This window comes from Leopardus geoffroyi, chromosome D4, assembly GCF_018350155.1.
Source record: "Leopardus geoffroyi isolate Oge1 chromosome D4, O.geoffroyi_Oge1_pat1.0, whole genome shotgun sequence".
In the NCBI taxonomy this organism is placed as follows: Eukaryota; Metazoa; Chordata; class Mammalia; order Carnivora; family Felidae; genus Leopardus; species Leopardus geoffroyi.
In genome coordinates this window covers 40450401-40466218 of record NC_059342.1, presented here as the reverse complement: position 1 = coordinate 40466218, position 15818 = coordinate 40450401, and the positions used below count along the sequence as shown (strand labels likewise).

Below are 15818 nucleotides of genomic sequence, written 5' to 3'. Positions count from 1 at the left end.
CTCAATAATGGTTACAAGAAAAATTCTAAAACGCCAGCAGAAGAATAAATGGACACAGGCAATACACAAAAGAAGAAATAACTTCTTTTGGTTTCACCAATAACATGTGACAAGTGCAAGGCAACATTTAAATGGTGAGGTACTCTTTTCCTCTGCCACGTTAACAGTGCCTCCGTTTCTCAGATAAAGTGATGTTTTTTCTCATCCCCAGCATCGGAAACAAAACGTGAGTCAAATTTACAACCAAGTTGTGAAAAAACAGGAGATACACCTGTGTGGATGCTGTGTGGGTGTGCACCATATGCTATTTGTTTAAAAAGAAAAAAAAGCCCAATGTGCATTTTTTTCTACCTCTTAGATTTAATTATTAAAAATTAACTGGACAGAAACTAGAATTTTCTTTTTAAAAATCCTGACAGAGTATTCGCTTTTCATAAAATTTAATGCAGTCGTCCTCTCTCTGTCTCCCACACTTTCTCGCCTTTTCAGTTACTCACCTCCAACCACGGTCCGGATGCACACGATCCTCCTTCTGACATGTCAGGAGAAGGTCATTGGTAGCCCGATGCTGTGTCATAGTGCCTGTCACTCACCTCACTTCACCTCATGACGTGGGCACTCAGCATCTCAGATCACCACAAGAAGCCTGAGTACTCGGCTATATGATGTTTAAAAAAATTTTTTTTAACATTTATTTATTTTTGAGAGAAAGAGAGCGCGCGAGTGGGAGAGGAGCAGAGAGAGAGGGAGACACAGAATCCAGAGCAGGCTCCCGGCTCTGAGCCGTCAGCACAGAGCCCACGCGGGGCTCAAACCCATGAGCCGTAAGATCATGACTTGAGCTGAAGTCGGACTTAACCAACTGAGCCACCCACGTGCCCCTGCGATACGATATTTTGAGAGAGAGACCACATTCCCATAGCTTTTATTACGGTATATTGTTATGATTCTTCTATTAGTTATTATTGTTAGTCTCTTACTGTGCCTCATTTTATGAATAAAATTTTATCAGCATGCACATATAGGAAAAAACATCATGTATACAGGGTGTGGTACTCTTCATGGTTTCAGTCATCCACCGGCAGGACTATCGTATATGTTAGCAAGGGTATAACGTAACTGGATGGATTATAATACTTCTATATTTTTTTCTCATAAAATCAGAGAATATTACCTAGAAGAAATGCTGAAGCTTGACAGTACTCTCAATATTTTTAGGGTTCTTATTTTTTTTCTTTCTTATGTTGGCAGTCAAGTATCCATATGAGACGTTTAAAAAAATTTTTTTTTCTAAAGTTTATTTTTATTTATTTTGAGAGACAGAGAGAGAGAGGGAGAGAATAAGCAGGGGAGGGGCAGAGAGAGAGGGAGACAGAGTCTCAGATAGGCTCCGTGCTGTCAGCACAGAGCTCGATGCGGGGCTCAGACCCACGAACCGTGAGATCATGACCTGAGCAGAAACCAAGAGTCGGACGCTCAACCAACTGAGCCACCCAGGTATCCCATACATGACATATTTTTAACAGAGACAACAAAGAGGCAAAGTCCCCGTTTTCCAGCCATCTTCAGGCTCAGTGGGCATGGAGGAGTAGTGTTGGATTTACTAATGCAGAATTTCAAGCTAATTGAGATGTACCACACTGCTTTCTCTCTGCTCTCCTCCCTCTGTGAGATTCACCTCCAGTCATGCCCGCTGAGACTCAAGTTCACCTCAGACCCAGAAAAGTTTGGGGATAGTTCTACACTGTCTTAACAGCAATTCGGAAAATACTTTTCCTTTACGTGGGAGACATTAAGTTATGCAGAAAGATTGTATTATCTGATTTGAACACTGTCGCATCCTGAACGGCCTGTGTGTGTCACCGTAAAAGCAGCTCTTCGGTGCCACGGCCGAAATTCCAGAGTTCGTCCTGACCTGCCCGATTCTGAGAAAGCGGTTCTGGGAAGATGCTGTGAACCTCAGCACCAAGTTTGGGCAAAGCAAGGAGCAGTCTTTTGTCTGTTCCTTATTCTTGCTGTCTAGCTAAGGCTGCAACGGGATAATAAGGCCATTCTATCAGAAAACTGCACTAATTAGCTGCAATTTCTCAACATCTTTGGACTGCTTCTGAACACTAATTACTGGGAACCAGGGAGCGTAAGAGAATATACACCCCGCGGATATGTAGTTAACACACACACCTCTCACAGGCGCTGAGGGGACAGGCTGCTTAATTTCCCCAAAGAGGATGCACTGGGTTTTCCCCTCCCCATCTTTTAAGTTTTTCTTTTTTAACAGCTTTGTTAATTTAGGTTAAGTGGTTTGGTTGTCATGGAAACCAGTATTCCTCTCAGGCTGATTGTGTCAAAGGCATCATTAATCTGTTTTCTCAACTGCCTCTTCCTCATCCATCTAATTGCAGCACCCCCTCCCGCCCCCCACTTTGGATGACATCATTTTGGACATTTTTAGGACACCATATGTGAGATTCAGCACAATTTATTTTCTATTCAGATTCCATATCACTTGGTTAATTGTCATATTCCCACCCAGAGGAAGAAGATGGCTCTCCTACGTGGGGCACGTGGCGTCCCCACAGGTGAGGTTGAAAGCCACTTGGTTTAGTGCACCTCAGGCACAATGTAGCATCCCAAATAAAGAAGGCTTTTGACACTTTGCCTCTCCCACACCGTCTCTTCTCCTGGGTTCTTGTCTTAAGATTCTAAGTCACTGTTTGTGGTGGACTGGGAACTGTGATGTTTGAAAGAGTAAAGAATGTGGCCTGCTGGAACCTTCCAGAAAGAGTTGAGGATGGTTTAGGTAACAGTATGGCCAGCATCCTCCTAGGATGGCCTTGAACTGGCGAGAGAATATGGAGCATAGTAAGTATATTGTCCGTTCCTCTCAGAAAATGGTCCTGCTGCAAAAAGCTGTGGTTTGTGTCCTTTTGCCGTGGCGTACATTTGGCAACCCTGACCAACAAGGTAAATGCAGTGTGACAGCGGTTATTTGTTTCCTGCAGCTCTGATCCACAGAGTAATTCTCAACTGATTTGTTCTGTTCTACCTTGATCAGCGGGCAAGATTCTTCCTGCACACCTTCATCTCTGTGCAAGGTTTCCACATTCTCCACCCATTATTATTATGAGCACATGAGCATCAAGGACGTTTTGGCTGTGTGGGGGGCCCAGGTGAGTGGGGGGACAGCATCTGAGGACAGGTCAGCACGTGGACCACCCACTCTGCTCCCAGGTCCTCTCAATGGGAGAATTTTAAGAATTATTGGCCTCACTGGGGCACCTGGGTGGCTCAGGCAGTTAAGTGTCCCACTTTGGCTGAGGTCATGATCTCACGGTTCATGAGTTTGAGCCCCACCATGGGCTCTGGGCTGACAGGTCAGAGCTTGGAGACTGCTATGGATTCTGTGTCTCCCTCTCTCTCTGCCTCTCCCCTGCTCATCCTCTGTCTCTGTCTCTCAGGAAATGAATAAACATTAAAAAAAAAATAATAATTATTGGCCTTACCATCTTTCTCTTGGGAAAGCCAAATCTCATTTTTCTCTATAGTTTGCTACTGTTTTTATGGAGGTGGTACTGAATAGCTGGGAAATAATGTTTATATACATTGCACATGTGGTCATATATCAGATCAATCATGTATTAGGATTTATTGCACATCAATCATATATAAGGATAATTTTTCCCTTCTTATTTCATAACAACAGATACAAATTATATTCCCAACGCTTTTTTTGTGCGACCTTCTTGATTCTAAATGTTAATCTTCTTATCTCTGTTCTTTAGGTAGAATTTGTTGTTTCTTCCTGTGTTACCTGGTATTTTTCATGGAGACATTATAGCATGCATACCGTTTAATTATAGTTCATTTGAAAGTATGTCTCTTTCAAACAAGTTATTTGGATCACATTCCTTATCTGTATGCCCAGCAGAGTGGCTGACACACATCATTTAGTCCCATCATATGTTAAATAAATGTTGACTTAAGGTCAAAACAGTTTTGATTTATAGCCATATCTGTTTACAATAGGAAAAAAATGCCCATTGGTCTTGATTGTCAACAATGGTGGTAGAACGGATCTGATTTTTGTGTTACCTGTCTTAGAAACATTTGTGTTTTTTTTTTAAGTTTATTTATTTATTTTGAGGTGGGGGGAGGAGCAGAGAGCGAGGGAGAGAGAATCCCAAGCAGACTCCATGCTGTCCTCACAGAGCCAAATGCAAGGCTCAGTCTCACCAACAGTAAGATCATGACCTGCAGTGAGATCAAGAGCAGATGTGTACCTGACTGAGCCACCCAGGCACCCCACATTTCTGATTTTGGTCAGAGGAGTGAAGCGTTGTGTGAGAAAACAGCACAAAACACGTTGGTGGCTATTGTAGTCTATTTGGACTGCTGTAACAGAATATTATAGGCAGGGCGGCTTATAAACAACAGAAATTCATTTCTCATAGTTCTGGAGGTTGGGAAGTTCAAGATCAAGATGGCGGTGGACTTAGTGAGTGCCTGCTTCCTGATTCATAGATACCCATCTTTTTGTTGTGTCCTCACCAAGAGAGAGAGACAAGGGAGCCCTTTGGGGTCTCTTTTTTTTTATAAGGGCACTGATCCCATTCGTGAGGGTTCCACTCTCATGACCTAAGAACCCCTCAATGGTACTATCTCCAAATACCATCACAGTGGGGACTAGATTTCAACATATGAATTTTAGGGGGCCACATTCAGTCTATAGCAGTGGGTAAGATTTATGCTTTTGCAATTCTAAGTTAAACAGACTTGGTGACACCAGCAGGGATGTGAAGCAGGAAAGAAGGTCTAGAATGAGCCTAACTTTCGGCTTAGGTGTTGGGGAAGAAGTTGGCAATACTGGAGAGAACAGTCAGTAGGGTGAGACAGGGAAGATGGGTGAGCAAACTTGAATGCATTCAGTCTGACTCTGAACAAACATCGGTACAGAACTGAATTGGGCCTTTCCGAGTTACAAAGAAACTCTTAAGTTATATTTGTCTCAGATGGCTGAGTCTTTAATGCAACTACATGGAAGCAAAGTGTCCAATCTCGTTCCAACTGAAAAGCCAGCTCTATCAGCACCATTGAGCATCAGAGATAAACAAGGAAAATAGGCAAAAAGAGTACTAAGGAATTAGTACAGTTTGAAAAGCAATTCAGATTTGTAAGAAAGATTTGATATGTTAATTATGAGAAACCAGGACTCCTTTTGTGCCTTGGAAATCACCCAAGTTACCTCTGTGACTTTTTTTTTTCAGTAGCTTAGGTAAATTATTTTATTTTATTTTATTTTATTTTAATTTTATTTATTTTTTAATTTATATCCAAGTTAGTTAGCATATAGTGCAATAATGATTTCAGGAGTAAATTCCTTACTGCCCCTTGCCCATTTAGCCCATCCCCTCTCCCACAACCCCTCCAGTAATCCTCTGTTCTCCATATTTAAGAGTTTCTTAGGTTTTGTCCTCCTCCTGTTTTTATATTATTTTTGCTTCCCTTCCCTTATGTTCATCTGTTCTGTGTTTTAAAGTCCTCATATGAATGAAGTCATATGATATTTGTCTTTCTCTGCCTAACTAATTTCGCTTAGTACAATACCTTCTAGTTCCATCCACGTAGTTGCAAATGGAATATTTCATTCTTTTCAATTGCAAGTAATACTCCATTGTATATATATACCACATCTTCTTTATCCATTCATCCATCGATGGACATTTGGGCTCTTTCCATACTTTGGCTATTGTTGATAGTGCTGCTATAAACATGGGGGTGCATGTTTCCCTTTGAAACAGCATACCTGTATCCCTAGGAAAAATACCTAGTAGTGCAATTGCTGGGTCATCAGGTAGTTTTAATTTTTGAGGAACCTCCATACTGTTTTCCAGAGTGGCTGCACCAGTTTGCATTCCCACCAACAGTGCAAAAAAGATTCTCTCTCTCCTCATCCTTGCCAACATCTGTTGGTAATAGCCATTCTGACAGGTGTGAGGTGGTATCTCATTGTGGTTTTGATTTGTATTTCTCTGATGATGAGTGATGTTGAGTATTTTCTTATGTGTCGGTTGGCCATCTGGATGTCTTCTTTGGAGAAGTGTCTATTCATGTCTTTTGCCCACTTCTTCACTGGATTATTTATTTTTTGGATGTTGATAATTTCTTTATAGATTTTGGATACTAACCCTTTATCTGATATGTCATTTGCAAATATTTTCTCCCATTCTGTTGGTTGCCTTTTAGTTTTGCTGATTGTTTCCTTCACTGTGCAGAAGCTTTTTATTTTGATGAGGTCCCAATAGTTCATTTTTGCTTTTGTTTCCCTTGCCTCAAGAGATGTGTTGAATAAGAAGTTGCTGCAGCCTAGGTCAAGGAGGTTTTCACCTGCTTTCTCCTCTAGGATTTTGATGGCTTCCTCTCTTACGTTTAGGTCTTTCATCCATTTTAAGTGTATTTTTGTGTATGGTGTAAGAAAGTGATCCAGGTTCATTTTTCTGCATGTTGCTGGCCAGTTTCCCCAGCACCACTTGCTGAAGAGACTGTATTTATTCCATTGGCTATTCTTTCCTGCCAGCCAGATCCAACAAACATTAAAAAAATTATTCACCACGACCAAGTGGGAGTTATACCTGGGATGCAGGGCTGGTTCAATATCCTCAAAACAATCAATGTGACTCATCACATCAATAAAAGAAAGGACAAGAACCATATGATCCTCCCAATAGATGCAGAGAAAGCATTTGACAAAATACAGCATCCTTTCTTGATAAAAACCCTCAAGAAAGTAGGGGTAGAAGGATCATACCTTGAGATCATAAAAGCCGCATATGAAAGACCCAATGCTAATATCATCCTCAATGGGGAAAAACTGAGAGCTTTCCCCCTAAGTTTAGGAAAGACAGGGATGTCCACTCTTGCCACTGTTATTCAATGTAGTATTTGAAGTCTTACCCTCAGCAATCAGACGACACAAACATGTAAAGGGTATCCAAATTGGCCAGGAGGAGGTCAAACTTTCACTCTTCGCAGATGACATGATATTCTATATGGAAAACCCAAAAGACTCCACCAAAAAACTGCTAGAACTGATCCATGAATTCAGCAAAGTTGCAGGATGTAAAATGAATTGCACACAAATCAGTTGCGTTCCTAAACACCAACAATGAAGCAACAGAGAAATCAAGGAATCGATCTTATTTACAATTGCACCAAAACCCATAAAATACCTAGGAATAATTCTAACCAGAGAGGTGAAAAACCTATATGCTGAAGACTATAGAAAGTTTATGAAAGAAATTGAAGAAGACACCAAAAAATGGAAAAATATTCCATGCTCCTGGGTAGGAAGAACAAATATTGTTAAAATGTCAATACTACCCAAAGCAATCTACATATTAAATGCAATTGCTATCAAAATAACACCAGCGTTTTTCACAGAGCTAGAACAAACAATCCTAAAATTTGTACGGAACCAGAAAAGACCCCGAATAGCCAAAGCAATCTTGAAAAAGAAAACCAAAGCAGGAGGCATCACAATCCCGGACTTCAAGCTATACTCCAAAGCTGTAATCATCAAGCCAGTATGGTACTGGCTCAAGAACAGACACTCAGATCAATGGAACAGAATAGAGAACCCAGAAATGGACCCCACAAACATATGGCCAACTAATCTTTGATTTTTTTTTTCTTAGTTAAAGAAAAATTAGGTTCACAAGAGGGCCAGGAAACCAAGGGTTTTCACCTCTGTCCACTTCTCTCTCCATTGTTTTCCCTTTCTTCATGCCTTGTGGCCTCTCTTTGCATACTGTACATTCCTCTCTTTCTTGGCCAGCGGTGTCTGTATCTTCTTAGACCCTGACTCCTCAAAACTTCGTCATGTACAGGACCCTCTTTGGCTTTCTTTCTACCTCATGGGATACTCGGCCTTCATCTCTCTGGATAAACAGTGTTATTTTTTGTTCTCCCGGTCCCACAATTCTTTTCTTTTTTAATGTTTATTTATTTGAGAGAGAGAGAGAGAGAGAGAGAATGAGAGAGAGAACGTGAGCTGGTGAGGGGCAGAGAGAGGGAGACACAGAATCTGAAGCAGGCTCCAGGCTCTGAGCGGTCAGCACAGAGCCCGACACGGGGCTCGAACCCACGGACTGTGAGATCATGACCCGAGCGAAGTTGGGCGCTTAACCGACTGAGCCACCCAGGTGCCCCTCCCGGTCCCATGATTCTTAGGAGAGAATGCCATTGTCTGTTTCATTTTTTAAAGTCGCAGTGCGTGGGCAGGGTCACTGGCAGGTGTGCGGGTGAGGCATAGTGCAGAAAACAAATCTCACTTAAAACATCACCTGGAGACATGCTGTGATCCTTGCAATCCCAACAATTGGATATTTCCCTAGCTACTTCCCCTGTAGAAAGAAGGACTTATATCACAATAGTGCTTTTGTCATAATTTTTTATATAACGAGCAGAATAAGCTCTGAGTGGAGGTTGTTCATTCTTAACATTTCTGGATTCCTTTTCCAGAACTCATGTAATACTTTTATGTTGTCACCAAATATTTATTGCTTACAATCCAGACCTTATTTCCTGCCTGACTTAGGTGCAGTAGGACGTAGAAGCCACCAGGTGTCAGTGTTGCAGGTAACATTTCAAATTCCCCAGGTTGCATCTGATCCTGCCGGTGCAAATATTTTAGTAACAGGGGACATGCTCCGAGGAATCCCATAGACTGTCCCTCCTGCCAGGAAGCCGCAGTGAACGGGTGAGTTGGCAGTTTACCTTTAATGATTTTCAGAGAAAGAACGTTTCTAGAACACCCATTTCTGATGGCCACTTGCAAAGACAGTCACCAAAACGAGCTTGCCTCTGAGGTCCTTACCTGTGGAACATCTATGAATCTGAGATTCTGAAGCCAAATGGCTGTGGTCTCTGCCTGCCACTCACTCTGTGTGTGCTTTTGCTTTTGTCAAGATCGAATCATTTTCGTGAATGGTGTATTGTCCTTCAAAATAGCAGAATCCCGAATAGAAATGTTAAGAAAACCTCAAGGGATGGTAAAGGTTTGCTGTGTATGCAGATGACTTCCTGGCTTGGCTCAGGGGGCTGAGGCTAAGGGGCTGAGGGCTTCAGCTGCTCCAGCACGACCACCTCTTTGCCGGCTTCAGTTTAACTCAACTCTGGGATGGTCACGTTAGTGTGGAAGGTGGGCATTAATTGTTTGTGGGGTCACATCCCTTCTCACCAGGTACTCCTTCGTACGTTGTCTTTTTCTCTTTCTCTTTTCTTCTTGTGCTGTGTTCTCCTCAGTTTCCCTTGCCCCACTCAATTGTTCTTTCATCTTTGCCCATCTTTCTCAGTGCCTCTGAAGACATGTCTTAGCAGCCTCCAGAGAAACTGGTGCTCGGGGACATTAAGCATCTGACTTTGGCTCAGGTCATGATCTCACGATCCATGGGTTTGAGCCCCACTTCTCACTCTCTTTCTCTCTCTCCCTCTCCCCACCCCCCCTTTCTTTCTGCCCCTTGCTCACTTGTATCCTCTCTCTCTCTCAAAAAAAAAAAAAGAAAAGAAAAGAGATTGGTACTCCAGAAGGGATAGTTCTGGAGCCGTTTCTTGTCTCTTCTCCCAATATGCTAGACCACAGGCAGAGAAGTCCCAGCTAGTGAAAACGGTTGGCCGATGAGGAAAGTAGAATCTAAGAGTACCATTGGATGGACACATAGGCAAAGAGGCATGGCTGACCCAGGCCAATGCTTCTCAAAGTGGGTTCCGTAGAACACCACTCCTCAAGCTGTGGCACCGAAAAAGCAGTTCCTCACACCAGGAATCTGAGCAATGCCGCAGCCCCAATCCTCTTTTGGGGAGGTTTACAACATACATGGGGCGGTGTAAAGATGCCGATATGCATTCCAGCAAGGAAACTAGTTTAACTGTTCTCAGCCCTCTCTAATTTGACCCAGAACCCATTTGCTGGCGTCGCTGATTGTGTGAACCCCCTGCACGTGGTCCCCTGCGGGACATACTTTGGGGACTATTCCCGCTGTGGGAAAGTTCTGCAAGTCCTCTCTTAGCAAGGAAGTTAAAATTGAATGCTGCTCCTGGAATAGGCTCAGGCTTTGGTTTGATTTTCGTATTCCGAGATGGCATATTTAAAGCAAATAGAATAATATACTATAGGCGATATAACTTTTCTCTGATGTCATTTACATTCCTAAAAATAAACACTGAATCACTGCCAAAATTGTAAGACTTTCTTCTCTTTGGAGGAATTTTCACCGCTTGAATTCATTACAGCTTTAGACCATTTAGTTTAGTATTTATCGAGTGCTCACTGAATGAATGCCCAGTGCTGTGTGACGGATGCAAAGACAAGGCGCAGTTCTTGCTCCAAAGGAAAGCTAGGGAGGGTCTTACAGTAATCTTCTATTACTTAACTCTTATGCTCTGCTGTTTTTGATACTTCTTCAATGAGATGTCACTCATGGTGTGCTTACCATGGTGCCTAGAATAGGGTAAGCTTTAAGTAAATTATGGTAGGCGTTATTAGCTGTTTAGTTAAATGCTTTGAGTTGAAGAGAACGTGACGGATAATTTGTAATTTCAAATTTCTTCTCCTTGTTGCTTAGGAACACTAAAAACAAAACACAGATAGGTGGCTTTTGATCTTGTGGTCCAGGTTCTCTTTAGAATGTGTAACATTGTGCCCTACAACTGTACAAAGCACCCCTTCACACCCCTACCTCCGTCTTCCCTAAACTCAGACAGTGCGCCTGCTTTTGCGGGGGGGGGGGGGGCGGAAATCTCTACAATCACCTCATTTGCCATAGTTCCATTGGCATCGAAGCCAAGTGGAAGTTTGGTTTTATTGTTGGGGATGGGTCAGCGGAGTGACCCAAGCAGATCAGACTTTCCCTCACTCTGTCACTTGGGCTCACCACCTCTCCAAGGTAATCAGTGCTGTTTTCTCAGGTTTCGCTTGAGTTCAAGTTCCAGGTTATGCCATTTCACAAGTATACTGTCCTTTTGTATTGACGGTGGATATGGGGTTCCCCTCATCTGGGCTTATACAAGACATAAACAATGACTTCATCCCCTTGCCTCTCTCATCGTTGTGCCCTCAAGTCTAGAAGCAAGATAAGAGTAAGTGAGGGTCCTCAAAGACTGTGCTTACGGGCCCGTACCAAGCCTCCCACCCTGGTCCACTCTGATATTTAACCACAGCATACACCTGGAAGCTATGGCTCAGGATTCCTGGTCTTTCCAGGAGATAGCCCTCCATATCAGTCTTGTTGGAACCAAAGGCGATCATTGTTTTCTTGCTGCTTTTTGGTTGAAAGTCAGAGAAAGCCGATGAATGCTTATTGGATAATTGCCCTCTTTATGTTGCCCCTTGAAATAATGTAACTTCTTAGAAATGGTCTCTTCTTTGAGAAGAAACATTTGTAAGACGTTGGCAACTTCTTTGTAGATAGATGTATGATTCCAAAAAGGCATATTCCCACTTGGGACAAAAGCCAACTTCCAGTATCAGTTGAAGTTTAGCTTATGCACAGGATGAACAAATTCTAAATATAATTTAAGAAAAATTCTTTTCAAAGCTTCTCCTTGATTTATGGACCTTATAAATATGACTGTGGGAAGATAGCACATAGGATTTGGGGATTTATTTTGTGTGTTTGCCATGAGGATGAAATAGAGTTTTGGAATTATTGAGGCCAGACGCAAAGGGAAATTAAATAAGCTCTGTGGATGAAAAGATATTTTTTAAAAGTGCCCTATAAGACATATCAGGTAATAAAGCACCAGGGCCAGATGGATACACAGCTGTATTATACAGAACATTCAGTCATAAATTACTTCCAGTTTTAGAAGAGGTTTATAAACATGCTCCAGGAACCAAAGAAACTTCTCCTTGTTTTAGTTTCGCTGGCAAGAAAAAAGAAATGCACGGGCTATAAACTTAATTTTATTCCTTAACTCTAAGTAAAAAGCTATGACTGTTAGATTTATAAAGCTATTAAGCAGTACATTTGCCTGGATCAAGTGGATTTATTCTATGGAAGTTTTCTGGAAAATAATATTTACTATTTAGTTAATATTACAAATACAGTACCAGATAATTGAAAAATAGGTATGGATAAGGCCTTTACCTAGTGAATTGATGAGCTGAATAAAAGCACTCATTTCAGAGAAATGGTCATAGAAGGTTTTTTGTAGAAATTTCCGGCAGAATAAATATGACTTTCTCATTTTTAGGAATATATTCTTAGAATAATCATTTCTCTATTAAACTAATATCCTACTTACTTCTTAAGGCATAGTTTGAAATAGCAGAAAAGCCATAAAAGACCTTTATGCCCAACACCAGGCTTAGGAAATTATGGTACCTACATTCAATGGATACTATGCAGTTATTGCAAATGATTTAGAATATTTCATACCAGAAAGATGGCCATCATATTTTAAGTGGGAACCATGGGCCAAAGCAGTCTTTGTGGTCAAGCGGTTCAGCTCCAGTGCGAGAGCAGGAGAGACGCAACAGGCAAGGCAAGGGCTCCCATTTGCTTGGGAGCCTTATATCTCACAGTAGTTAATTTTTTTTAAAGTTTATTTTGAGAGAGAGAGAGAGCACATGCAAGAGTGTGAGCAAGTGGGGGTGGGGAGGGAAGTGGGGGCTGAGAGAGAAAGAGAGAATCCCAAGCAGCGCCCAACGCAGGGCTAGATTTCATGGGCACTGAGATAATGACCTGAGCCGAAATCAAGAGTTGAACACTTAACCCACTGAGCCACCCAGGTGCCCTGCCAATTTTTTTTTTTTTTTTTTTTAAACAGCTTGATAGGCTTCTAGGGCCTCTAAGGGATGTTCCAGTTGCAAGAGTCACCACACTCAGGGGTACCCACAGCTCCTTTGTCTGATCAAGTATTTAAAGCTCATTTCCAGTCTGCCCTGATCCAGATGAATTTTACCAGCCAAGGGTCATCTTAATCATTAAGCAACATGGCTTAATGCTATAGACTAAATATCTGTGTCACGCCTCCCCCCAAATCATATATTGAAATCCTGTCCCCGAGATGATGCCTTGGGGAGAGGAGATTAGGTTATGCAGGCAGAGCCCTCATGCATGGAAGTAATTCCCTTGTAAAAGAAGAGTGAGAAAGCTCCCTTGTTCCCTCCCCGACGTGAGGTTACAGCAAGGTGGTTTAGGAAGTGAGCCCTGGTCAGACTCTGCTAGTACCTTGATCTTGGACTTTCCAGCCTCCAGAACTGTCAGAAATGAGTTTCTATTGTTTATAAGCAACTCAGTCCATGCTATCTTTGTTATAGAAGCCTGAATGGACTGACACTTAGTGTCACAGTTAACCTTCCACCTGTTGAGGATTCAGGTGTTTAGGTGGTCAGTTTAAGACAGTGAGCCAAACTGAGGGTGACAGTCCAACCTCAACCTTTATTTACTCAGTGCAAGCAAGACACCAAAAGAGGCACCTGCCTCCCAGTGTTGTATCTCCCTCATGGAGTGAGACTCCTTACCTTTATCAGGTCTCCGGAAGATAGAGCTAGAATGTTAACTGAAGGGCCAATTTTCATAGATAAGGACTATTAACGCTTTACCTATAGTATTTGTTATATTAACCCTTTTTATTTACTTTCTGGGTCTTTTGTCCCTTTGGATTGTAGTTACTTTCATGTGTCTTTGTCTTTTATTTGTTCAGCGACTTGGCTGGAAGTTTCTGTGCTCCGGGGTAAAGCCTCTGATGTTGCATCTCACAGGGTACAGCTGTGGGGATAACCAAAGATATGGTGGGATGACAGTAGTGTTAGCAGGGCTTGCTTTGACTGTCTCTTTCCCTCATCTTTCTAAAAGTCTGGCCACCTCTGTTGGTACCACACCCAGCTAGTAGGCTTCTCTGATTTCTAGCTGGGTGGCTCTATTGCTTTGAACTACGCCCTGGGACATAAATTGCTTGACAATTTTATCTAATTAAATTTGGGTCCTTTTTCAGGAGGAAAAGTCTTCGAGGCCAGTCTTTGAGCTTTGTTTTGATCCCAGGAGTCTTATTTTTAGCTGTCTTTTTCCTTAGTTCTCTGTGAAACTTCCACTGGTCTACAATTCAGCTTATTATTCTTCTGAAGTCACCAGTCTCATCTTAATTGCTTATCTCCAAAATCTCCACTGTTTCAATAGTGCCCTTTGGCTTAAACTTCCCTGTACCCTGTTCCAAATAAAATCATTCCTTTAAGGAGAGATTCAAAGCTGTCTGTGTTTATGGCTTGTCTCTCACAGTGGGCAAAATCTATGTTCAACTGTTGACGTCTTGGGGCAGGGACATGGTCCACTTCTCTCGGAATGACATCCCTGATTGATGAGCAGTGTGTTGCATGGGCAAGTAGCCTGTGGTCTTCTCAGCTTGCCTCTCCTGACATGGAATCTGACCATGAATGAGCTGAGATCAAGGGGATTTGGGTCCTAGTATTGTCAGCCTATCATGCCTGGGATAGGGCTTCTGCCCCATGATTTGAGAGTGATAGAAGGTAGCCTGGGAGCTCTTAGCTATTGTTGCCCGGGGTAGAACCTCTGCAACATGAACGTTGTGCGGGTATGAGACATGCTGATGGCCTGGTTCTCCTGGAGAGATGCTGTGGCCCCAAACTGAGAGCTGGGGGAAATGGAAACCCTGTGTCCTAGGCTGCACCAGCTGGATTACTGCTTCCCTTGTGCTGATCTGGGCTCAGGGGAGATGCCACCAATTCTTGTGATTCTTACTGAGATTTAGTAGATTTTTGTTGAGTAAATATTTCTTTTAAAAAATTGTTTAAGTTCATTTATTTGTTTTGAGAAGGAGAGAGCACATGCAGGGTAGGGACAGAGAGAGAGGGAGAGAGACTCCCAAGCAGTCTCTGTGCTGACAGAGCTCAGAGCCCGACATGGGGCTCAAACTCACGAACCATGAGATCATGACCTGAGCCGACATCAAGTGTTGGATACTTAACTGACTGAGCCACCCAGGTACCCCTTGAGTAACTCACTAAGTGCTGTATGCTTTTACGAGAATTTGTAGAGACTTAAAATAAAAGTAAATCTTTACTAGTTATGGTTGTTTTGCTGGGTAGAAGGTTTGCAAAGCTCCTCACACTGTTCTCCTAGAAATCTATTCCCCCTTGGGGAAGAAAAAAAAAAGAGGTTAGAGTGGGAGAGAGCCAAAGCATAAGAGACTCTTAAAAACTGAGAACAAACTGTGGGTTGATGGGGGGTGGGAGGGAGGGGAGGGTGGGTGATGGGTACTGAGGAGGGCACCTTTTGGGATGAGCACTGGGTGTTGTATGGAAACCAATCTGACAATAAATTTCATATATTGAAAAAAAAAAATCTATTCCCCTTTCTTGTTTATAATTTACATGTGTCTCAAGGCCCGATGTCATTTCACTAATAGTATGCATTTATTAAAAGGATGATAAAATATATAATCCATCTATTAATGGTCATCTCTGGATGAGGAATTAGGTTGATTTAAGTCCTCCAAATATTTTAAAATTATTTTGCTCATCTATATATTTTGCCTCAAACATTTTTTTTTTGAAATAAGAAAGAAAAGCTTTTAATAAAAGAAGCAAATAAATACAAATTATTTTTCTCTTGATGGCTGGGAAGAAAGAGGTACCACAGGCATGCAGCCGGTTCTCCCTTTTACTGAGAGACTCTTTGTACAGAAAGAAGACTTGGTCAAATCTCTTTATAAACACATTAATGACAGATTTCTTGGCAGACACACTAATGGCATTCTCTGATGGGAGAGTCCTTAATTGTGGAATATTTTTAGCATTGCAG

General features: G+C 42.1%; 1 long non-coding RNA gene across 2 annotated transcripts in view; it reads left to right on the top strand.

The window, feature by feature from the left end:
• Positions 1-8161: 8161 nt before the first annotated feature.
• LOC123592987 overlaps positions 8162-15818 on the top strand; it is a 72892-nt gene continuing 65235 nt past the window's right edge. For both annotated transcript variants that reach the window (XR_006710037.1, XR_006710036.1), the window contains exon 1: positions 8162-8755. This is a non-coding gene — a long non-coding RNA (uncharacterized LOC123592987). The remainder of the gene's footprint in view (positions 8756-15818) is intronic.